The sequence below is a fragment of the Heptranchias perlo genome, unplaced genomic scaffold (assembly GCF_035084215.1).
Source record: "Heptranchias perlo isolate sHepPer1 unplaced genomic scaffold, sHepPer1.hap1 HAP1_SCAFFOLD_391, whole genome shotgun sequence".
NCBI classification, from domain to species: Eukaryota; Metazoa; Chordata; class Chondrichthyes; order Hexanchiformes; family Hexanchidae; genus Heptranchias; species Heptranchias perlo.
Window position 1 is genome coordinate 129,549 of NW_027139403.1, and position 23,415 is coordinate 152,963.

Genomic DNA, 23,415 nt, shown 5'->3' on the forward strand with positions numbered 1-23,415 from the left:
TTCACAAAGTAGGCCTTAATCTTACTTATACGAGAGCGTGTTATGTGTTTGTAAAATCTGCAATTGTTTTACCATTCTTTAAGTTTAGAGGGATGCTCTGAATATATGTTCTACATTGAAACGTAAGTTGATTAATAAAATAAAATGTGGAAATTTGTTTCTGAACATGAAGAGCTGCTTTTCCATCTTCCAGATCGCGATATATTTATTTACACAACTGTCATTTGTGAAATGATGGAATGTATTTATTTCTATATCTGTACCGGTGAGGAAATCCCCACTGGATCATTTCCAGGAACCAGTCAAGTACTTAAATTAGTTTGTCAAACCCAAAACACCCGTTGGGAATTGCTGATTGAAAATTTAAATGGAAATCGAGACCATCACAAGGTATTGGAACAAATATACCCGCTGAGGTTTCGGGGTTGTTACTGATTTATTTCTATCACTGAGTCACCTATTTTAAACAGGGTGAAACTACAAATCTAATGATAAGAGTCTGGGTTGGAGAAGGAACAGATGAAAGTATCAAATTTAATTACACTGATTCCACAAACACTGCACACCACATCCCTTAAACATTGTGAACTGTTTCTACATAAAACTGGAGAGGGTGTAAATAGGAAGTAACAGAACAAAAAGCTCATTAATGTATCAAATTTAATTTTGATATTGTTGCACAAACACTGAACATCCCATCGCTAAAACACTGTCCCGATCTAAAATCAGTCGGCAGGACCCTGAGACACAGTGAAAATGTTGTGATTTCAACCTGGTTCAAAACACGCAGCCTTCTGATGTGGAGTCAGACGCGACTGTTCTTGCACCAGGCCCACAACAAGCGGCTGGAGCCGGATCCATTGGAGGGCGATCGGTGCAGACTGCCGCCCCGGCTCTCGGAATGTGAGAGGCGGAAGCAGGAGCAGCCTGACCGCCTCAACCACAGCACAGGATCCCCGCTCTCCCTCACGTTGCATAACTGACTCTGTGGCGCAATGGACAGCGTGTTGGACTTCTACTTAATAATCGGAGGGACATTCAAAGGTTGTGGGTTCGAGTCCCACCAGAGTTGGATTTTAGTTCACGGATCGTGAGCTGGGAAGTGAAATTTTGCAGCAAAACCGCGCAAACTCTCTCAAGGAGGAGACTCAACATCTGCTCAGACCGAAAGTCAATCTGCTGGACTTCCGGCTCTGTCAGACTGAATGTTCCTTCAGACAGGTTTCTAACTGGACACATGCATCCTGCTGCCGTGTGAGCATTGGTGCTGGAGGGGGAGAATTCTTGCTTGTAGTAATTCTATTCCTGTAAAACTAGCTCCTGAAGTGCAGGATGGAAAGTATCCTGGCTGAGCGGTCTAAGGCGCTGGTTTAAAGTTCCAGTTAAATCCCACGATTTGTGAATGGTTCAAAATCATAGTTTGTGTCTCCAAAACCACAGCCTCCCTCCTGTAAACAAGTAATACTGAACATCTCATCTGCTATTACAACAGCGCAGACCGGAGGAACCACATGGCAATGCAAATAAGTAGATGCATTTTGGAACAAACCATTTGGACCTTCAACTCCGGTCGAAATGTTCACAAGCAAAAGGATTGTTTGATCTCGGTGAGACTCGAATTAACAACCTCGGTATTTCCCGACCCTGTTCTGTCAGATAAGGACCGCGCACTGACCGATTGCGCCGCTGGAGCCCGGTCACTCTGATCACCTGTCCCACTCTGCTGGAAAGAATCTTAAGGTGAGAGGCCCGAACCTGTGGAAACGTGTCCAGTCACTGTGATGAAACTAATATCTGCACTTCCACTTTCAGCTCCTTTCACATCCTCTGCTCCATCGCACGACAATCGGGTTTTCTGCAAACAGATCAAAATGAACATTGCCAGAAATTCTCTCAATAGTGAGATTTGAACCCAGCGCCCACGCAGTGATTGGATTTATTGTCTTAAAGCAGTGAGCTCCGTTCACACAACGCCTCGCCAGTCTTTCACACTTTGTTTAATGCCCAAATAAATAAATTGGAGCTAATTGACCGCATTTACCCCGTGCTGGGGTTGTTCTCCTTCGAGCAGAGAAGGTTCAGAGGAGATTTGATAGAAGTGTTCAAAGTCATGGAGGGTTCAGATAAAGTTAATAAAGAGAAGCTGTTCCCATTGGCGGAAGTGTGGAGAACCAGAGGACACAGATTTGAGGTGATTGCAAAAGAACCAAAGGCGACATGAGGAAAATCTTTTTTACGCAGCGAATGGTTATGATCTGGAATGCGCTGCCTGAAAGGGCGGTGGAAGCAGATTCAATCGTGGCTTTTAAAAAGGAATTTGATAAATACTTGAAGGGGAAAATGCAGGGCCACGGGGAAAGGGACGGGGAATGGGACCAATGGGATTGGTCTTACAAAAGGCAGGTAAGGGATTGATGGGTTGAATGGCCTCCTTCTGTGGTGTGTTCATTCTGTGATAAATATTATTTTACACACAGTGAACAGACCATCCCTGAAAGACTCCCCCGCGATAAAACAGAGTGACACTGAAACGTTGTGAAAATGCAATGACCCCGACGTGATTCGAACACGCATCCTTCTGATCTGGAGTCAGACGCGCTACCGTTGCGCCACGAGGTCCACAGCGCCCACCTGGAGCCGGATCCATAGGAGGGAGATCGGTACCGACCGCCACAGGGACTCGAAGAGGCGGAAGCAGCAGCAGCAACACCGCAGGAGCCCCGCTCTCCAATCCAGCCGTTCCCAGCGGAGAGCTGCCAGTCCCGGCCTGAGCCCTGTCTGGGAGCCGCCTGCCATTCAGTCTTTACAGAACGGGACCGATCCAGTTTCAGCTCACACACAAGCTCAGGAATCCCACTCCTGACAGATTCACTTATTTCAACCTTGTTTAGATTCAGTGAATTGGGATTTAATTCAATCCTCATCTGCCCTCCGCTCTGTCAGTTCAGGACTTTATTTAAACCGACACTTGGAGCTCTGTTTTACAGGGTGCCGGCTGTTCAAACATTTCTCAGTCCCACCACGAACACTTTTTGCTGCTAACTTCTGCTTAATACAAAGTTCCCAGGAAGGAGGGAATTTCTCCTGGGTGCTGAGGAACAATAGAGGTCCGATTACACTACTTGGTGTATTCTATAGGCCACCAGCTAGTGGGACGGATTTCGAGGAGCAAATTTGCAGGGAAATTACAGAGAGGTGCAAAAGCCATAGAGTAGTGATAACAGGGGATTTCAACTATCCTAATATAGACTGGGATAACAATAATATAAGGCGCAAAGAAGGGGAAGAATTTTTGAAATGTGTTCAGGATAACTTTCTCGACCAGTACGTTTCTGGCCCACTGAGGAAGGAGGCATTGCTGGACTTGGTTCAAGGGAATGAGGCGGGCCAAGTGGAGCAAGTGTCAGTGGGGGAGCATTTAGGGAGCAGCGATCAGTATCATAAGGATTAGAATAGCTATGGAAATGGACTCTGTCCACTCTAAAGTAAAAGTATTCAATTGGATGAGGGTCAATTTCAGTGGAATGAGAACAGATCTGGCCCCGGTAAATTGGAATTAAAGATTGTCAGGCAAAACTATAATTGGACAGTGGGCGGCTTTTGAAAAGATGATTCGGGTATAGAGAAGGTACATTCCAACGAGGTAGAAAGGTGGGGCAACTAAAGCCAGAGCTCCCTGGATAATAAGAGAGATAGAGAGTAAGATGAAGTGGGAAAAAGTGGTGTATGACAGGTGTCAGGTTAATAACACAAGTGCCAACCAGAGATGATATAGAAAGTACAGAGGGCAAGTGAAGAAGGAAATAAGAGGGGCAAAGAGAGAGCATAAGAATAGCGGACAACATAAAAGGGAATCAAAAGCTTCTACAAACATGTTAACAGTAAACCGGTAGTAAGAGGAGGGGTGGGGACGATTAGGGACCATAAAGGAGATCTACTCGGTACTAAATGAGTACTTCGCATTGGTCTTTACCAAGGAAGAAGATGCTGCCAGATTCTCGGTAAAGGAAGATATAGTCAAGATACTGGATGGGCTAAAAAATGAGAAAGAAGGCTGGCTGTACTTAAAATAGATAAGTCACCTGGTCCGGATGGGATAACACCCGAGGATGCTGAGGGAAGTAAAGGGGGAAATTGCACAGGTACTGGCCATAATCTTCCAGACATCCTTAGATATGGGGATGGTGCCAGAGGACTGGAGAATTGCAAATGTTAAAACCTTGTTCAAAAAAAGAGTTTAAAGATGAACCCAGCAACTATAGGCCAGTCAGTTTAACCTCGGTGATGGGGAAAGTTTTGGAAATGATAATCTGGGACAGAATTAACAGTCACTTGGACGAGTGTGGATTGATTCGGGAAAGCCAGCACGGATTTGTTAAAGGCAAATCGTGTTTAACCAACTTGATAGAGTTGGTTGATGAGGTAACAGAGAGGGTAGATGAGGTCAATGCAGTTGACGTGGTGTATATGGACTTTCAAAAAGCGTTTGATAAAGTGCCACGTGGTAGGCTTGCTGTCAAGATTGCAGCCCATGGAATAAAGGGGGAAATAGCAATATGGATGCAGCACTGGCTAAATGACAGGAAACAGAGAGTTGTGGTGAATGGTTGTTTTTCGGACAGGAGGGAGGTGGGCAATGGTGTTCCATACGGGTCGGTGCTGGGACCACTACTTTTCTTGATATATATTAATGACTTGGACTTGGGAGTAAAGGGTACAATATCAAAATTTGCAGATGACACAAAACTTGGAAGGGTAGAGAACAGTGAGGTGGATAGACTTGAAGAGGATATGGACACGCTGGTGGCATGGACGGACACGTGGCAGATGAAGTTTGACACGGAAAAATGTGAGGTGATGCATTTCGGTGGGAAAAACGAGGAGAGGCAATTTAAACTAGAGGGCAGAATTCTAAAAGGGTTACAGGAACAGAGGGATCTGGGGGTATATGTGCACAAATCGTTGAAATTAGCAGGGCGGGTTGAGAAAGCGGTTTATAAAGCAGACGGGGTCCTGGGCTTTATAAAGAGGGGCATAGAGTAGAAAAGCATGGAAGTCATGATGAACCTTCATAAAACACTATTTCGGCCACAAATGAAGTATTGTTTCCAGTTCTGGGCAGTGCACTTTTGGAAGGATGTGAAGGCCTTGAGAGGGTGCAGAGGAGATTTACTAGAATGATTCCAGGGATGAGGGACTTAAATTACATGGATAGACTGAAGACACTGGGATTGTTCTCCTTGGAACTGAGAAGGTTGAGAGGAGATTTGATAGAGATATTCAAAATCATGAAGGGCCCAGACAGAGTAGATAGAATGAAACTGTTCCCATTGACGGAAGGGACATGAACCAAAGGGCATAGATTTAAGGTGATTGGTAAAAGAACCAAAGGTGACATGAGTAAAAACTTCTTTACACAGCGAGTGGTTGGAATCTTTGATTTTTGTGCTTTGCATGTGATGAAATTTCATTATTTTACAGACTGTATCTTAAGAGTGGGGTTAAAAGTTCAGTGTTTTTGACGCCAGGAATCTGGTGCAGCCGTTGTTAAATTTATCAAAGCAGGCAATTGTCGCCATTTATCACAAGAACGCCCTAACTGGTTATAGGATCAAGATGAAAGTAACGCAACGAGGGACAATTGATACAACACGAAAGGCATCGGGCTATGACAAAAATCCCCACCGTTTTGCTTTTCCAACAGAAAGCGTGCGCCATTTATTCTCTGAACATAGAAACAGTCTGGTCTCGCTCACTACAGAAATCTCCATGTCACAGCGAATTCGCCTTTCAGGATCTTGTCTGTCAAGATGAATTGTGATTTCTGTGAAGCCAATGTTCCATTCCTTTATAAGTTTCATGTGCCTGCTCTCCGATCACAAGGTTTTTTTTCGTCGACAGGGTAAATGGTGGAATATCAGCCCTGCTCAGCCAGCAATGATCACGGTACATTTTCTTGCAGACAAAACACACATTGAAACCCTGGAACTTTGAGGCAATGAATCCTGAGGAAAAATAAAATAAGGGCTCGAATCAATCTAACCAATAGCACCATCGAGACAAGTGAAGAGGTCACCTGCGAAACCAGTAATTCACTGAGCTAAACCTTGAGGCTGCAGTGACCAATAGAACAGCTGTCTACTGTCAGTTTACTTTTCCAAAATGAATGGTTGAAACTTGCAGGAGTGAAAATCCAACGAGCCGGTCTTCACTCTTAAACCAGCAACTGTGAAGTTAAGAGAAACGTGCCGGAGAAATACTCGATTTCAGCGCGGTGACACTGGGCCAGAGTAAAGCTCAGTTAATATGATCGCCGAGTGGCGAGAGGGTGGATTTGGAATTCCTGAGAGACCGCACTGCGCATTTTCCAGATCTGCTTGGAGCACCAATCCCTTCAATTCATCACTTACAGGGACAATTCGATTCTCGGTTTCTTTTCCCTGAACTTGACGAGATCTTAAAAATTGAAAGCGACCAATATCAGAGCTAACCTCGTCACCGACATGCTCACAGATACAGAGCGGCCACACTCTGCTTCAGTGAGATGAAAACCCAGAGCGGTTTCAAGGTCGAATGTAATTGTAAGCAAAGCTCATTCAATGAAAGTGCAGCTCATTGAGGTGCCTTTAAAGTCCTGATTGTTTGAACTGAACTTCTTCCGAAAGCGCTTGAGATTCAGGTGGAGTGATTTGGGGATTTATTTTTCCTCTTTGCAAAGTTTGAACCGCACGTCAAGATCAAAAGTCTAGGGTTAAATTAGGGCTTCTCCAGGGTATGACCCTCGAATCGAGAATTATCCCCCGACCTCAATGAGCCCAGAAACAAGAACGTGTCACTGACACATTCTATGAGAGGGCTGACTGTTTCATGAAAAGGCATTTTTGAAGAGACTTCCTGATCAGTTCTGTGTTGGCTCCTGAACAAAACACAAACACCGCACTGTGCGTTTTTCCGTCCAAAATTCACGAAACACCACGAATTAAACAAAGGCACCGCTGGGAGCTGAACCCAGGATCTCTTGTTTACTGAACAAGCGCTTTAACCAACTAAGCCACGGAGCCAAGTCATGGTACTGTTTCCCACCTCCTCTCATTAATATCTATCAGCTACACATCACATTCTGTTGTGGGCTCAGACTGTTTGATCTTTGTCGATTTCGCTTGCCCGTTTCCCTGTGAATCCCGATACTGACTGCGTTTCAGGCTGTGTTTATCTTTCTGTGTCCATCAGTGCTTTGATACACGAATGAATATTTGTGCTTGTGTTTGTTACTTTAAATAAATTCGGGATGGACAATTCTCGCTCTGACACTGAAGAACTAATTGAGCAAATTTCACAGTGAAGAGTTGTTTATTGTGGTGCTGAAACTAAAAAAAAATCGTAAAAGGTGCAAAGAGGGAAAACGAGAAAAACTAGTGAGTGAAATTAAGGACAACTTTCAAGGTTTTTACACGTACATTAAGAGAAAGAAGGGTGACTAAGAGTAATGTGGGCCCCTTAAAGACAAATGGAGGTGATATTGTAATTGAAAAATCAGGAAATAGCAGCCTTTTTTGACACTCACAGAAAAGCATGAGGATAATGTACCAGAGACACGAGGAAAACTGAAAATAAATCAAGGGGATTCAGTGTAAGTAAAATAATGGTATTGGAGAAAACAATTAGACTAAAGATAAACAAATCTCCAGGACCTGATGGTGACCATCCCAGGGGACGAAGGGGAATAGGTGAGGAAATTGTACATGCTTTAGTCATGATCGTTCAAAACTCTCTTGATTCAGGAATTGTTCCATGGATTGAAAAATTTCAAATGTCATTCCATTAATTCGGAAGGGTAGGAGAGATAAAGCAGGAAATTATAGACCGATTCGTCTGACGTCTGTTGTGGGGAAGTTACCAGAATCTGTTATTGGGGAAAGAATGACTGAGCACTTGGATAAACATGAATTGATCAGAGAGAGTCAGCATGGATTTGTAAAGTGTAAGTCAAGTCTAACGAAACTTTTTGAAGATGTAACTAACGTGGTAAATAATGGAGTGTCTCTGGGGGTTATGTGTATATTGACTTCCAGAGGCATTCGTTAAGGTTTAGCATCAGAGACTGTTAACAGAAATGAGAACATGTGGAATTCAAAGCAACCCATTGACATGGGGAGGGAGTTGGTTTGGAGGTAGGAGACAGAGAGTAGGGTTAATGGGTATGTACTCAAATTGACAGGATTTGATTAGTGGTGTCCCCCAGGGATCTGTATAAATGAGGCAAGTTTGGGTGCACAGTGAGTAGTGTAGATGGGAGCATAAAGTTACAAAGGGAAATTGATAGATTCAGTGAGTTGGTAAAACTGTGTCAGATGGAGCTTACATAGAATGTACATCACAGAAACAGGCAATTCGGCCCAACTGGACTATACCGGTGTTTATGCTGCAGACGAGCCTCCTCCAACCCCTCTTCATCTAACCCTATGAGCAAACCCGAATATTCCATTCTCCTCCATGTGTTTATCCAGCTTCCCTGTAAATGCATCCATGCGATTCGCCTTAACTACTCCGTGTGGGAGCGAGCTGCACATTCTAACGACTCTCTGGATAAATATGTTTCTCTTGAATGCCAGATTGGATTTATTGATGACTATTACATTCATGGCCCAAAGTTCTCGCATCCCCACTCCCAACAGTACAAACACCTTATCTACATCTGACCTATCAAACCCTTGCATAATCTTAAAGTCCTGTATCAGGTCACCCTCAGCCTTCTCTTTTCGATACAAAAGAGCCCTAGACTGTTCAAAGTTTCAATCTGGGGAAATGTGAGACCATCCACTTTGGCCCGAAGCAAGATAAATCAGAGTATTTTCGAAATGGTGAGAAGCCAGGAACTGTGGGTGAGCAGAGATACTTCGGGAAATCACGAAGAGTTGGCAGACAGGTGCAAAAAATAATTAAAATGGCTAATGGAATGTCGGCCTTTATCTCAAGGGAACTGGAATTCAAAAGGGTGGAAGTTATGTTAGAATTGTATAAACTCTGCTAAGGCCACATTTAGAGCACGGCATTCAGTCCTGGGCACCAGACCTCAGGAAGGATATATTGGCCTTGCAGGAGGTGCAGCGCAGAAAGACCAGAATGATACCGGGGCTAAAATGGTTACATTATGAGGGCAAGTTGCGTGGACAAGGTTTGTATTTCCTCGTGTTTAGAGGATTAAGTGGTGATGTAATTCAGGTGTTAAAGGTGATTCAATGATCCAATGGTGGGTGTGTGAGTTGGTGCTGAATCGGTCCCCTTCAGTGAAGAGAGGGTCAGCGGGCGCCTGACAGACACGGCTCGGAACGGGACTCGCTTCTCTCCGGCGGCAGCGGCTGGTTTAGAGAGATCTCTCTGTCTGCTGCTGTTACTCCGCCTCCCGCACTCTGGGAGAACCGCGGAGGTCGGTCCTCATTTTTCTCTTATGGATCCGGCTCCATCCGTTTACTGTTGACGGGAGTGCGTCTGATACCAAGTCAGTCAGAAGCGGGTGCAAATCACAACACAGGCACAGGCCCAAGGACTGGGGACTGGTTTGATATTGGGTCCTTTTTAAGGGACCGGCTGGAGAATGTTTGTATAATAATAAAGATCAGAATTAACTTTGATACAATTAAGTTTTTTTCAGTTATTTCCCATTTCCACCCTCACCAGTTTTATACAGTAACAGGTAACAATGTTTGAGGGATGTGATGTCCAGTGTTGGTGGAATCAGTGTAATTTAACTTGATACATTGAAGAATCTCTTGTCTATCCCAGGCTCTTACCTTAGGTTTAGACCCTCACCGAGTTTAAAATTGGCCACTCACTGATATAAATAAACCAGTAACAATCCCGAAACCTCAGCGGGGATATTTGTTCCGATACTTAGTGACGGTCCCAATTTCCACTGAAATTCTCAATCAGCAAATCCCAGAGGCTGTTTCGGGTTTGACAAACTGTGAAACAGATTGTTTTAAAAGCCGGAAAGAGGGAAAAACTGGTGGTTGATATGAAGTGTTATACATTATCTCTTTCTGTTTCAGATTTACAATTTCTCTTTGTGTGTTACTGACAGGAGAGGCTATAACGGAGCCCAGTGACTGGGTAACGAGCTGCACTGAGTCATTGGCCTGTGTTACAGACCGGCTCGTTGGACCTGCTCATTTCGTGAACTCGCTGGTGTCTCAGCACGTGTGATGACTGAGTGAATCCCTTCCCACACACGGAGCAGGTGAACAGTCTCTCAACCAATGAGCATGCGTTGATGTGTCAGCAGTTCATTTCTGCTTTTAAAGCTCTTCTCACAGTCACTGCATTAAAAGGTCACTCAATAGTGTCAACAAGTTAATGTTTCAGAAGGTGGGATGATCGAGTGAATCTCTTCCCACACACGGAGCAGGTGAAAAGTCTCTCCCCAGTGTGAGTGCGTCGATGTCTCAGCAGTTCGTTTCTGATTTTAAATCTCTTCCCACAGTCAGAACATTTAAAGGTCTCTCAGTGTGAACTCGCTGGTGTTTCAGCAGGGTGGATGACCAAGTGAATCCCTTCCCACACACGGAGCAGGTGAACGGCCCCTCCCCAGTGTGGGTGCGTTGGTGTGTCAGCAGATTAAATTTGCTTTTATACCTCTTCTCACAGTCAGAACATTTAAAGGTCTCTCAGTGTGAAGTCGCTGGTGTGTCAGCAGGGCCGATGAATGAGCGAATCCCTTCCCACACACGGAGCAGGTGAACGGCCTCTCCCCAGTGTGAACTCGCTGGTGTTTCAGCAGGTTCGATGAATGAGCGAATCCCTTCCCACACACGGAGCAGGTGAATGGCCTCTCCCCAGTGTGAACTCGCTGGTGTGACAGAAAGTGTGATGACTGAGTGAATCCCTTCCCACACACGGAGCAGGTAAACGGCCTCTCCCCAGTGTGAATGCGTTGGTGTTTCAGCAGTTCAAGAGCTTTTAAAGCTCTTCTCACAGTCAGAACATTTAAAAGGTCTCTCATCGGTGTGAACTCGCTGGTGTGTCAGCAGGTTGGATGACTGAGTAAATCCCTTCCCACACATGGAGCAGGAGAACGGCCTCTCCCCATTGTGAACTCGCTGGTGTGTCAGCAAGGTGGATGAATGAGCGAATCCCTTCCCACACACTGAGCAAGTGAACGGCCTCTTCCCAGTGTGAACTCGCTGGTGTGACAGAAAGTGTGATGACCGAGTGAATCCCTTCCCACACACGGAGCAGGTGAACGGCCTCTCCCCAGTGTGAGTGCGTTGGTGTTTCAGCAGTTCAATTTTGCTTTTAAAGCTCTTCTCACAGTCAGAACATTTAAAAGGTCTCTCATCAGTGTGAACTCGCTGGTGTGTCAGCAGGTTGGATGACTGAGCGAATCCCTTCCCACACACGGAGCAGGTGAATGGCCTCTCCCCAGTGTGGGTACGTTGGTGTTCCAGCAGATTCCTTTTGCAGTTAAACCTCTTCTCACAGTCAGAACATGTAAAAGGTCTCTCCCCAGTGTGAACTCGCTGGTGTGTCAGGAGGCTGGATGACTGAGCGAATCCCTTCCCACACACGGAGCAGGTGAACGGCCTCTCCCCGGTGTGACTGTGTCGATGAGTTTCCAGCTCTGAAGGGTAATTGAATCCCTTCCCACAGTCCCCACATTTCCACGGTTTCTCCATGGTCCGGGTGTCCTTGTGTCTCTCCAGGTTGGACGATCAGTTGAAACCTCGTCCACACACAGAACACGTGTACGGTTTCTCCCCGCTGTGAACGGTGCAATGTTTTTTCAGGCTGTGTAACTGGTTAAAGCTCTTTCCACAGTCAGTGCACTGGAACGCTCTCACTCGGGTGTGTGTGTCTCGGTGCTTTCCCACTCACACTGATGTTTGAAATCTTCTCCCACAGATCGAACAGACAAACATTTCTCCTTCCACATTCAAAGGCCAATGATATTCAGGTCTTGATGAATCGAGAGACTCTGTCAGATCTTGACGTGATCTTTGGTTTGAGTTTCCCTCTGTAAATCCTCCCCTGTAAAAGGAGTTTATAAAAGTTATCACTGTAAGTACAGGATAGAAATTCAGATCAGATAGCTCTACTTTCTCTGGAACATTATTTCCTCTCTCATTACTCAAAGCTGAAAATCCCCGTCCCACACACTCTCCCTCCTCCCTGTGCTGAAATCCAAACCCATCGCATCATCTTTCAGTGGCCCGAAACCATGAGTGAAAGGGTGAGAGAGAGTGTGAGAGAGGGAGTGTGAGAGTGAGTGTGAGAGAGTGAATGTGAGTACAGCATTGCGCTCGGTGTGGAGAATGAAGTGGGGCAGGTGGAGCATGTTTCAGTGGGGCAGCAGTGATCATAATCTCATTCGGTTTAGAACAGTTATGGAAAAGGACAGGGGACAGTCAAATGTGAAAATTCTTAACTGGAGGAGGGCAAATTCCAGTGAGTTAAAAAGGGATCTTGTCCGTGTGGATTGGAATCAAAAATTGGCAGGCAGAACAGTAATTGAACAGTGGGAGGCCTTCAAGGAGGAGTTGGTTTGGGGACAGAGGAGACAGATTCCCACGAGGAGGAAAGAAATGGCATCCAAAGCTCGAGCTCCCTGGACGACTGAAGATATGGAGATCACCATTTCTCCTTCATTTACACACTCTCCCTGACCGATCACCATTTCTCCTTCATTTACAGACGCTCCCTGACCGAACACCATTCCTGCTTCATTTACAGACGCTCCCTGACTGATCACCATTTCTCCTTCATTTACAGACGGTCCCTGACCGATCACCATTTCTCCTTCATTGACAGACGCTCCCTCATTCGATGAGTCACGAGGTTTGACGCTGACACTGCGCATGCTCGGAGGCCGCGGGCCGTGTGTTGAGTTTCGGGTCTGATCTAAACCGGAGCCCCCGGAGTGTAGAGAGAGAGAGGAGAATGTTCACTGTTTGATATTCGGGCCCGGGGCCGCACTCGGGGTTTGTGAAGCCCCCGCCCCCTCCCCCGGGGTTTATTAACCCGCTCCCCCCGCCCATCTCTCACCTGTTGCCGACACGATCTCGGCCTCACTCCCCGCCCGCCGCGCATGCTCAGCTCACACTGCCCGGGTGATTGACGGGAGCTCCGGACCAATAGGAAGAGCGGAGAGGGGCTGGAGGACCGAGCGGGCGGTTGGTCCTCCAACCAATGGGAGTGGGTGAGGGGCGGGACTTGCGGCACCGAGTGGGCGGGGCTGAGCCCGGATCTCCCTCATTGGCTGAAACACTGCATCAATTTTAAACCTGATTGATGTCAAACTCGAGGGAAAAAACTGGACTTTAATAAAGGACAAAGAGGAGGGAATATTGGAGGGAATAACACAGTGTAGGGATAAAATGGATTAATTCAGGACAGACAGCAGGGATTATTGGAGGGAATAACACAGTGTAGGGATAAAATGGATTAATTCAGGACAGACAGCAGGGAATATTGGAGGGAATAACACAGTGTAGGGATAAAATGGATTAATTCAGGACAGACAGCAGGGAATATTGGAGGAAATAACACAGTGTAGGGATAAAATGGATTAATTCAGGACAGACAGCAGGGAATATTGGAGGAAATAACACAGTGTAGGGATAAAATGGATTAATTCAGGACAGACAGCAGGGAATATTGGAGGAAATAACACAGTGTAGGATAAAATGGATTAATTCAGGACAGACAGCAGGGAACATTGGAGGAAATAACACAGTGAAGGGATAAAATGGATTAATTCAGGGCAGACAGCAGGGAATATTGGAGGGAATAACACAGTGTAGGGATAAAATGGATTAATTCAGGACAGACAGCAGGGAATATTGGAGGAAATAACACAGTGTAGGATAAAATGGATTAATTCAGGACAGACAGCAGGGATTATTGGAGGAAATAACACAGTGTAGGATAAAATGGATTAATTCAGGACAGACAGCAGGGATTATTGGAGGAAATAACACAGTGTAGGGATAAAATGGATTAATTCAGGACAGACAGCAGGGATTATTGGAGGAAATAACACAGTGTAGGGATAAAATGGATTAATTCAGGACAGACAGCAAGAATATTGGAGGAAATAAGACAGTGTAGGGATAAAATGGATTAATTCAGGACAGACAGCAGGGATTATTGGAGGAAATAACACACTGTAGGGATAAAATGGATTAATTCAGGACAGACAGCAGGGATTATTGGAGGAAATAACACAGTGTAGGGATAAAATGGATTAATTCAGGACAGACAGCAGGGATTATTGGAGGAAATAACACAGTGTAGGGATAAAATGGATTAATTCAGGACAGACAGCAGGGATTATTGGAGGAAATAACACAGTGTAGGGATAAAATGGATTAATTCAGGACAGACAGCAGGGATTATTGGAGGAAATAACACAGTGTAGTGATAAAATGGATTAATTCAGGACAGACAGCAGGGATTATTGAAGGAAATAACACAGTGTAGTGTTAAAATGGATTAATTCAGGACAAACAGCAGGGATTATTGGAGGAAATAACACAGTGTAGGGATAAAATGGATTAATTCAGGACAGACAGCAGGGATTATTGGAGGAAATAACACAGTGTAGGGATAAAATGGATTAATTCAGGACAGACAGCAGGGATTATTGGAGGAAATAACACAGTGTAGGGATAAAATGGATTAATTCAGGACAGACAGCAGGGATTATTGGAGGAAATAACACAGTGTAGGGATAAAATGGATTAATTCAGGACAGACAGCAGGGATTATTGGAGGAAATAACACAGTGTAGGGATAAAATGGATTAATTCAGGACAGACAGCAGGGATTATTGGAGGAAATCCACGAGTCCGGGTGTGTCAAAGGTGCACGGTGAACAATCACCAAAGTGAAATATTTTTCCGCTTCCCTTCGATTCCTCAGCTGGTCGAGCGACAAGACTGTCGTGGAAAATAAGACAAAGTCATCCTTCCGTCATTTGTTCAATTCCTGCTCGAAGGAGAACGCGTGATTTTGCAATAAGCAGCAATTAGTTCAAGGTCGCTCTCTTAACTTTACAGGCACCTCACAGATTAACATGTTGCCATGAAGGCACAGGATGCCTCTTTTCCTTTCTCAAACCTGAAAACTTTCTGTGTCTGCCCAAACAAGGCTGCTCTGCCTCTGCTCACCAGCAGGGAGCGCTTTTGAGCAGCAAGACTTCAAAACACTCAGCTCTCGCTTTCAGGCAAAAGAAGCCTTCGATCAGCACCGGACTCCACGAGTCTGAACGTGTCAACAGGCGCACGGTGAACAATCACCAAAGACAGCACTGTTTATCACTTCCCTTCGATAGCTCAGCTGGTAGAGCGGAGGACTGTAGTGAATAAAACAAAATAAAGTCATCCTTAGGTCGCTGGTTCAATTCCGGCTCGAAGGAGTGAGTGTGATTTTGGAATAAGCAGCAATTACCTCAAGGTCACTCTCTGAACTTCACAGGCAGCTCACAAATTAACATGTTGCCACTCAGGCACAAGACACCTCTTCTCCTTTCCAAAACCGAAAAGCTTTCTGTGTCTGCCCGAGCACGGCTGTTTCACTCGAGCATTTCCCTCTGCTCACCAGCAGGGAGTGCCTTTGAGCAGCAACACTTCAAATCGCCCTCAATTTGAGGCAAAATGGTCTTCGATCAGTCAGTCAGTCAGGGCTCTCGCTGCTCCTCGAGCTCGGGCGGCTGTTGCTTTCCGGTGACCTCGTCTTCCTTCCGAAGGCTCGGGCTCTTCTCAGCATCACTCATGATTACTGTGGCTTCCCGTTCTGCTGTTCCTCACTTGCTGATGCTCGATACCGCCGATTGGAGCAAAGTATTTAATATATTCAGGGAGCAGCAACCCAAGGCAAGATTTCTCTGCTGGTCTTGGAGCAGCTTGAAGGCGAGTGTGAGGCAGGAACTGTGAGGGGCGATTTACAAACAGCAAACGAGGAATTAGCTCAACTGGTGGAGCGCTCACTTGGCCTGTGAGAAGTAGCGGGATCGTTGATTATATTCTCCACTCACCGTTTGTCTTGGGGCAATTATACAGAAACAAGAGTGTTGTCAGTGAGTCCATCGCCCATGGACTTCCGAAACTTCACTGTGTGTTTGGGTACAGAGAGATCAAGGGGCAGCAAATCTTTTGATGTGCTGCAGTTAGCAAAAGTTCTTGATTTTGCGATGCAGCAAAGATGGAAAGATGAGGTGAGAGATGGAAAAAAAGCTTCGTAATCCTTGATGCTTTCTCTGAAGATTGAATTCAGGACCTTCAGATTATGACACTGATGCACTGCTTGCTGCACTGAGAAGGCACTTACCAGGTATGGAGCCAGGCAGCACCACCAAGTCGGACAGCTTGCAAGGTATTGAAGGCCATCAAATTTTGCATTAAAAAATCCAAGCCAGGTAGGAATCGAACCTAATGCGTTATCCATTGCACCACTGGCCCAGATTATAACGAATTAGTAGCAGTGGGAGGCAGTGGGCATGGCGGAGGTACTAAATAAATACATTGCATCTGTCTTTCCCAAGGAAGAAGACACTGCCAGAGTGTCACTGAAGGAAGATGTTGTAGAGATACTGGATTGGCTAAAAATTCATAAAGAGGAGGTACTGGAAAGGCTGGCTGTACTTAAAGTAGATACGTCATCTGGTCCGGATGGGATGCATCCTCGGTTGCTGAGGGAAGTAACGGTGGAAATTGCAGAGATACTGGCAAAAAACCTCCAAACATCCTTAGATATGGGGGTGATGCCAGAGGACTGGAGAATTGCAAATGTTACACCCCTGTTCAAGAAAGGGTGAAAGAAAAAATCCAGCAACTACTGACCAGTCAGTTTAACCTCGGTAGTGGAGAAAGTTCTCGCAACGATAATCCGGGACAGAATTAGCAGTCAATTGGACAAGGATTAGGGAAAGCCAGCACGGATTTGTTAAAGGCAAATCGTGTTTAATTAAATTGATACAGTTTTTTGATGAGGAAACAGAGAGTAGATGAGGGCAATGCAGTTAATGTGGTGTGTATGGACTTCGAAAAGGCGTCAGATAAAGTGCCGGATAATGGGTTTGTCATCAAGATTGAAGCCCATGGAATAAAAGGGGCAGTAGCAGCATGGATACAGAATTGGCTAAATAACAGGAAACAGAGTGTAGTGGTGAACGGTTGTTTTTCGGAATGGAGGGAGGTGTACAGTGGTGTTCCCCAGGGGTCGGTGCTGGGACCACTGCTTTCCTTGATATACATTAATGACTTGGACTTGGGGATACAGGGCACAATTTCCAAATTCTTGCTACCAAAATGTTCCACTTCACTGTCATCTGCATTAAAATTCATTGGCTAATTATACACCCATTTTGTAAGTTTATTAATGTATTTTGTATTTGGTCGCAATCTTCATCAATATTATCCAAACTCCACCCCACCCCGCCAATCTGGTGTCATCTGTCAATTTTGAAATTGTACTTCCGATTCCCGAGTCCAATTCGTTGATGTGAATTGTGAACAGTGGTCCCAGAACCAATCCTTGTGGAGCCCCACTTTCCACCTTATACAGTGTGAGTCGCTACAATTAACCCCACTCTCTGTTTTAGAGCAGTAGTCAAGAGAAACTTCTTTACATAGGGAGTAGGCAGTCTGTGGAATTCACTTCCACGGTTAGTGTTTGGGGCACACAGTTCTGTAATGACAAGTGGTCCTCATGTTTTTATCCAAGACAGGCCTCAGCCCAGTCATTTACTCTAAATGTTGGTGCAATAGTTCAAGCTCAGAGGTGCCAGGGATCGGGAGCAGCAGTAGCTGTAAATAAAATCTAAATGTAAGTAAATACCAATACAGTTCATCTTCATCTATTTCTAGTTTAATAACTTTTGCTGAATGTGGCCCAGGCCAAGTGCCAGGATATCGGGTCAGGTTCACCATAGGAAATGAGTTTGACATCCCTGAGATAGACAATGTGAACCGGATTACCCTCATCCACTAACCCAGCAACTTCTTCAAAAAACTCAAGCAAGTTTGTCAGACACCATTTTCTTTCCCAGAAGCCGTGTTGAGTATCTCTGATGGCTCCCTTCTCTTTCCCCGTGATCATAAACAGCATCTCTTAGGATCCCTTCAAGCATCTTCCCTCTGATCGAGGTCACACTGATGGGCCTGTCATTCCCCGGCTCTGATTTGTCCCCTTTAATGAAAATGGGAACGACATGAGCTCCCTTCCAATCTCAGGGGACAATCCCTGACTCTATTGAGCTGTTGAAGATACAGGCAAGGGGCTCACAGAGCACCCGTCCCATCTCTTTAAACACCCGGGGGTGGATATCATCTGGACCTGGAGCACAATGCATTTTGAGAGTTCATATTTTATCCAAAGTGACATCCCATTCTATTTTAATATTTATGATGTTATTGTTGACAGCACATCCCACAGCTGGAATCTGAGCCTCATCCACAGGAGTGTAGACTGATGAGAAATAGTCATTCAACAGCTCTGCCATAGCCCGGGAATCTGTCCTGAACTGTCTTTCAGTGGCCCTAAAGTATCTTTAATGGTCTTCTGACTCCTGACGTAGCTGGAAAGACATTTGCTATTATTCTCAGAATTGGGCACCATCTTCTTTTCCAAAGATCTCTGAGCTTCTCTAATGGCTGCTTTTGTCTCCCTCGATTGTGGGTGATATTTGACCCAATTCTCCTGTAAACTGAATTCATCCTGATCCGATCTGGGTTAAATGTAAGACAGTTCGGGGAGTCAGGAATCATTCACCGCTGGACCCACACTGAGAGGTAAAACCCCAGACGGTTCCTTAGTAAGGATTCCTCTGGTACCTCAGCATATCTTTGTCAGCTATCTTACAGTCCACTCCTGGAGGCCCCACTCCCTGAGCCTGCAACCTTCAGCAGGGTCAGTGGTGGAGTTCCGCAGTGGGAGTGATCCCAGAGTAACTGTCGGGATCGACCCCACCCTGTGGATGGTCCGGATCGTGTATTTTTAGTGATCCTGGTGTCTAACACGCACACATCAATAAAACCGGGAATTCTGGAAACACACTGCAGGTCCTTCTTTATCTGGAGATCGAATGACTGTTGTATAATTGTACCAGCAGTTAACAGGCTCCTGTGAACTCCTCCCTCTGCTATTTTCATGCAGACTTTAACCCATTTATTTTAAACGGGGTTATTTTAAATGAGTTAACGCCTGCCTTAAATGGTAGACTCAGGACTGTCACACAAACAGGTTAAATCTTCATAGAATAATTACCACAGTCATGTTTAGACTGGACGCCGAACGGTGACTTTTCTGTCAGTGAAGAGAGACGAGAAAGACCAAAGTGCCGTTTGCCCCTCTCAGTGTGGCCCTGAAGGACTGTGTCCAGGCTGAAGTTATGTTCCCACCGGACGATCCTCCCCCAAGATTGTCCTTTCTGAGCTCCAGTCAGGTGATGCTAAACACTCAGGTGGGAAAGACCAAAATCGACAACAAGGTGTTTGAAACAAAGCTGATTTATTTCACAAATATCCTGAATATTAAACTCCAGCCCAGTTATAGGGGTTATTAACATCAGGAGAAACAAACCCCAACTGTCAGAATGAACATGGTTCAGTCCTGGATGGGATTAACAGCAGAATCCAACCCCTGCAGTCATATGTGAACTCGCTGGAGTCTCAGCACGTCTGATGACTGAGTGAATCCCTTCCCTCACACGGAGCAGGTGAACAGTCTCTCCCCAATGGGCATGCGTTGATGTGTCAGCAGTTCATTTGTGCTCTTCTCACAGTCACTGAGTTAAAAGGTCACTCAATAGTGTGAACAAGTTGATGTTTCAGAAGGTGGGATGAATTAGTGAATCTCTTCCCACACACGGAGCAGGTGAACAGTCTCTCCCCAGTGTGAGTGCGTCGATGTCTCAGCACATAATTTCTGATTTTAAATCTTTTCTCACAGTCAGAACATTTGAACGTCTCTTATCAGTGTGAACTCGCTGGTGTGACAGAAGGAGGGATGACCGAGTGAATCTCTTCTTACACACGGAGCAGGGGAACGGCCTCTCCCTAGTGTGAACTCGCTGGTGTCTCAGCAGGGTCGATGACCAAGTGAATCCCTTCCCACACACGGAGCAGGTGAACGGCCTCTCCCCAGTGTGAGTGCGTTGGTGTGACAGCAGAATACTTTTGCTTTTAAACCTCTTCTCACAGTCAAAACATTTAAAAGGTCTCTCATCAGAGTGAACTCGCTGGTGTGTCAGCAGGGTGGATGACCGAGTGAATCTCTTCCCACACACGGAGCAGGAGAACGGCCTCTCCCCAGTGTGAATGCGTCGATGAGTTTCCAGCTCTGAAGGGTAATTGAATCCCTTCCCACAGTCCCCACATTTCCACGGTTTCTCCATGGTCCGGGTGTCCTTGTGTCTCTCCAGGTTGGACGATCAGTTGAAGCCTCGTCCACACACAGAACACGTGTATGGTTTCTCCCCGCTGTGAACGGTGCGATGTTTTTCTGTCTGTGTAACTGGTTAAAGCTCTTTCCACAGTCAGTGCACTGGAACACTCTCACTCGGGTGTGTGTGTCTCGTTGCTTTTCCACTCACACTGATGTTAGAAATCTTCTCCCACAGACAGAACAGACAAATGTTTCTCTTTCCACATACAAAGGCCGATGATATTCAGGTCCTGATGAATCGAGTGACTCTGTCAGATATTGACGTGATCTTTGGTTTGAGTTTCCTGTCTGCAAATCCTCCCCTGTAAAAGGAGTTTATAAAAGTTATCACTGTAAGTACAGGATAGAAATTCAGATCAGATAACTCTACTTTCTATGGAACATTCTTTCCTCTCTCATTCCTCAAAGCTGTAAATCCCCGTCCCACACACTCTCCCTCCTTCCTGTGCTGAAATCCAAACCCATCGCATCATCTTTCAGTGGCCCTAAACCATGAGTGAAAGGGTGAGAGAGGAATGTGAGAGTGAATGTGAGAGAGTGTGAGAGAGTGAGTGTGAGAGTGAGTGTGAGTATAGCAGTGGACTCGGTGTGGAAAATGAAGTGGGGCAGGTGGAGCATGTTTCAGTGGGGCAGCAGTGATCATAATCTCATTAGGTTTAGAACAGTTATGGAAAAGGACAGGGGACAGTCAAATGTGAAAATTCTTAACTGGAGGAGGACTAATTCCAGTGAGTTAAAAAGGGATCTTGTCCGTGTGGACTGGAATCAAAAATTGGCAGGCAGAACAATAATTCAACAGTGGGAGGCCTTCAAGGAGGAGTTGGTTCAGGTGCAGAGTAGACAGATTCCCATGAGGAGGAAAGGAACGGCATCCAAAGCCAGAGCTCCCTGGATGACTGAAGATATAGAGATCACCATTTCTCCTTCATTTACAGACTCTCCCTGACTGATCACTGTTTCTCCTTCATTTACAGACGGTCCCTGACCGATCACCATTTCTCCTTCATTTACAGACGGTCCCTGACCGATCACCATTTCTCCATCATTTACAGAAGCTCCCTGATTGATCACCATTTCTCCTTCATTTATAGACGCTCCCTGACTGATCACCATTTCTCCATCATTGATAGACGCTCCCCGACCGATCACCATTTCTCCTTCATTTACAGACTTTCCCTGACCGATCACCATTTCTCCTTCATTTACAGACGCTCCCTGACTGATCAACATTTCTCCCTCATTTATAGACGCTCCCCAACCGATCACCAATTCTCCTTCATTTTCAGACGCTCCCTGACCGATCACCATTTCTCCTTCATTTACGGACTTTCCCTGACCGATCACCATTTCTCCTTCATTTACAGACGTTCCCTGACTGATCACCATTTCTCCTTCATTTTTGATGCTCCCCGACTGATCACCATTTCTCCTTCATTTATAGACGCTCCCTGACCGATCAACATTTCTCCTTCATTTACAGACTTTCCCTGACCGATCACCATTTCACCTTCATTTACAGGCGCTCCCTGACCGATCACCATTTCTCCTCCATTTATAGATGCTCCCGGACTGATCACCATTTCTCCTTCATTTATAGATGCTCCCTGACCGATCACCATTTCTCCTTCATTTACAGATGCTCCCTGACCGATCACCATTTCTCCTTCATTTACAGACGCTCCCTGACCGATCACCATTTCTCCATCTTCACAGACACTCCCTGACCGAACACAATTTCTCCTTCATTCACAGACGCTCCCTGACCGATCACCATTCTCCTTCATTCACAGACACTCCCTGATTGATCTCCATTTCTCTTCATTTACAGACGCTCCCTGACCGAACACAATTTCTCCTTCATTCACAGACGCTCCCTGACCGATCACCATTCTCTTTCATTTACAGACACTCCCTGATTGATCTCCATTTCTCTTCATTTACAGACGCTCCCTGACCGATCACCATTTCTCCTTCATTCACAGACGCTCCCTGACCGATCACCATTCTCCTTCATTTACAGACACTCCCTGATTGATCTCCATTTCTCTTCATTTACAGACGCTCCCTGACCGATCACCATTTCTCCATCTTCACAGACACTCCCTGACCGAACACAATTTCTCCTTCATTCACAGACGCTCCCTGACCGATCACCATTCTCCTTCATTCACAGACACTCCCTGATTGATCTCCATTTCTCTTCATTTACAGACGCTCCCTGACCGAACACAATTTCTCCTTCATTCACAGACGCTCCCTGACCGATCACCATTCTCTTTCATTTACAGACACTCCCTGATTGATCTCCATTTCTCTTCATTTACAGACGCTCCCTGACCGATCACCATTTCTCCTTCATTCACAGACGCTCCCTGACCGATCACCATTCTCCTTCATTTACAGACACTCCCTGATTGATCTCCATTTCTCTTCATTTACAGACGCTCCCTGACCGATCACCATTTCTCCTTAATTTACAGACGCTCCCTGACCGATCACCATTTCTCCTTCATTTACAGACGCTCCCTGACCGATCCCCATTCCCCCTTCATTTCCCGGCGGGTAGTGAGGGGGGGATAATGTTCACTGTTTTATATTCGGGTCTGGGGCCGCACTCGGGGTTTGTAAAGCCTGAGCCTGGGCCTGAGCCCGGACCCGGGCCCCGGGGTTTATTGATCCTCTTGCTCCGATCCTCTGACCTGCACCGAACGCGCTCCTCCCGCAGCCTCGACTGGCCGCGCATGCTCAGGACACACTGCCCGATAATGAGTCACTACTGCGCCTGCGCTCTGGACTCCACTGATTCAGATAGGGCACAATCTGAACCGCGCTGCATGCTGGGTGATGCAGCCGCCATTGATGATCTTAATATCAGGCCGAAAAACAAAGACATTGGAAGCAGGGCGAGCGCTTTTGGACCAAGTAAAATAAAATAAACTGAAAGCCCAGCCCTTCGTGCCATTTAAAACGGCACAA

General features: G+C 45.8%; 1 protein-coding gene and 4 non-coding genes across 5 annotated transcripts in view; 3 read left to right on the plus strand and 2 right to left on the minus strand.

Moving 5' to 3' along the window:
• Positions 1-23,415, plus strand: part of LOC137312007 (zinc finger protein 585A-like) — a 237,209-nt gene that overhangs the window by 128,673 nt on the left and 85,121 nt on the right. The window lies entirely within an intron of this gene.
• On the plus strand, positions 982-1,072 carry trnar-ucu (transfer RNA arginine (anticodon UCU)). Its single transcript is given in 2 exon segments — positions 982-1,018; positions 1,037-1,072. It is a non-coding gene; the product is annotated as a tRNA-Arg (tRNA).
• On the minus strand, positions 2,548-2,619 carry trnaw-cca (transfer RNA tryptophan (anticodon CCA)). Its single transcript has one exon. It is a non-coding gene; the product is annotated as a tRNA-Trp (tRNA).
• On the minus strand, positions 6,988-7,061 carry trnat-agu (transfer RNA threonine (anticodon AGU)). The gene has a single exon. It is a non-coding gene; the product is annotated as a tRNA-Thr (tRNA).
• On the plus strand, positions 15,319-15,412 carry trnay-gua (transfer RNA tyrosine (anticodon GUA)). Its single transcript has 2 exons — positions 15,319-15,355; positions 15,377-15,412. It is a non-coding gene; the product is annotated as a tRNA-Tyr (tRNA).